Here is a 2,005-nt window from a genome sequence, read left to right on the forward strand (position 1 = left end):
AATAGGAAAAAAAATAAGATGGTGATTTGGTTAATTTGAAGGAACTGTAATTTGCAGGGAAGGGCGATGACTTTGCAACTCGATGCTCACCCTCACTATCAGCCGTCAGGTAGAAACAATTTGTGCGCGCACCGGGGGTCCTCTTATTCCATTTCATCTGCTCCCTGTGCCACATCCGCAGCATCGACAAGCTATAGATATTTGGAGGAGCAGACCACTACTGCTTCTATGCTGAAGGTATTACAACAGGTAAAACGGCATCCTGAACCAAATTTTATAAAGAAAAGTAACCTACAGCAGAAGTAGGTATTTACTCTATGCAAAAAAAGATACTACGATACAATACATGATAATGCCTAGTCGAACTGATGCATCTGTTAGCTACAAATGGTAGTAGGACAATACTAAAAGGACCTACTATTCAATTCCAGTCTCTAGAGAACAAAATCACATTGCTCCTATTTTCTTAAAATGATAAACCAGTACTAAAGAGCTGATATTCCAAATCTGAGTGCTCACTAATTAAATGAGAATCCTAAGCAAAGACAAATGATGAAAATAAATTATGTCTGGAAAGGATGTTTTCGGTAGTTAATTGATCATTATATGGGTGCAGACCAAACAAATATAGTATATTCAGCAAAGACAAATTATATAGAGAAACAACGTTAATTGATCATTATATGGTTGCAAATTATATAGTATATAAATCATTTATATTTCCATTGCTAACTCAATAGAGAAATGAAGTAAATATAGTATATTCAGCAAAGACAAACTATATGGGTGCAGTCGAAAAAAAATGTATGCGTTAGTCTACTCATTGATGATTAAAAGACTAATATACTCTAAAGGACAATTTTTTTCCAATGAAGAAACACTCTCCTGATACTCATCTGGCTGGCCGGACTTGGTATCTCAGTGGTTCATACCATCATTCTTCCTTTCTTTCTTCTCTACCTGTAGTGTTCCTTCACAGCTGCACCCGGGCACAAAATGAGCATAGAGACACAGAATGGAAAATAGTTTTCTGTAATGTGTGACGACCTATTACTAAAACAGCAACCAAGTGATAGAGGCTAAGGTGTCCCGATGTTTCGATGAGATGGTGGCTATCGTTTTCTGTGGGAGTCGACCAAGTTAACAATTATACACATACCACACCAATAACATCAAATAAAAAGGTCGGCCTGAGCATGTAGTTCAAAATGGGTACTGATATTTAGATACAAATGGTTGAAAAAAAAATTGCATGGAGAAGGTTACCTTAAATTTACGTCGGCAAAAAATTCAACCTCTTCTGCTTTGGGCACTCAATGCTTGTTTTATTGCAAAAGAATTCTTTCTTTCTTGCATCAATCTGTGTTGAAGTGAAACACTCGCTAAAGTAGAAGCCTAGTCTAGTCATAAAGATAAGGAACTACTTTAAAATGAATCAAATTGTCCACATTCAATAACAAGAATGAATATCTTCATTTACCGTCATATTCAACATACCCTTAAGTTGACTAAAATAGACTTGTTGTAATTTACAGAAAAGAAATACATGAGATAAGTCACCTACCTCATCTATCATTTAGGAGAGGGTTAGTATATGAAGAAAGAGGCAACTACATGATAGAAAATTACATCTTTGAAATTCTGTATAGGTAGACAAATGAAAATAGACCAACAGAACACATACGGCCTGATTAACATAATCAGGGAGAACAGAAAAATACACGTAAGAGTCCTCGCTTCACCAACGGCAAGCAACAACCACATATATCCATCACATGTAAAGGGGAGACGGAAACTACCTTATTTGAGGACTAAATTATCAGACTGGTGTAGCTACGATACATGCCACAACTAAACAAATCAACATGAATTTTGTCTGTGCAGATCTCATAGGGTAGTAATCAACTGGAGCAAAACCAAGAACAAAAGGAAACAAGGAGAGGGTTCCTACAGATTTTGCCATATACAAATATACATCATTGCAGTGCTTGCCTCGAAGCTCCTT

General features: G+C 36.4%; 1 long non-coding RNA gene across 1 annotated transcript; it reads right to left on the bottom strand.

The window, feature by feature from the left end:
• Positions 1 to 202: 202 nt before the first annotated feature.
• Positions 203 to 1,294, bottom strand: LOC119270871. Its single transcript, XR_005134335.1, has 3 exons — positions 1,267 to 1,294; positions 933 to 1,047; positions 203 to 291 (listed from the first exon to the last, which is right to left on the bottom strand). It is a non-coding gene; the product is annotated as an uncharacterized LOC119270871 (long non-coding RNA).
• Between the last annotated feature and the right edge of the window lie 711 nt (positions 1,295 to 2,005).

The sequence above is a fragment of the Triticum dicoccoides genome, chromosome 3A, assembly GCF_002162155.2.
Source record: "Triticum dicoccoides isolate Atlit2015 ecotype Zavitan chromosome 3A, WEW_v2.0, whole genome shotgun sequence".
NCBI lineage: Eukaryota > Viridiplantae > Streptophyta > Magnoliopsida > Poales > Poaceae > Triticum > Triticum dicoccoides.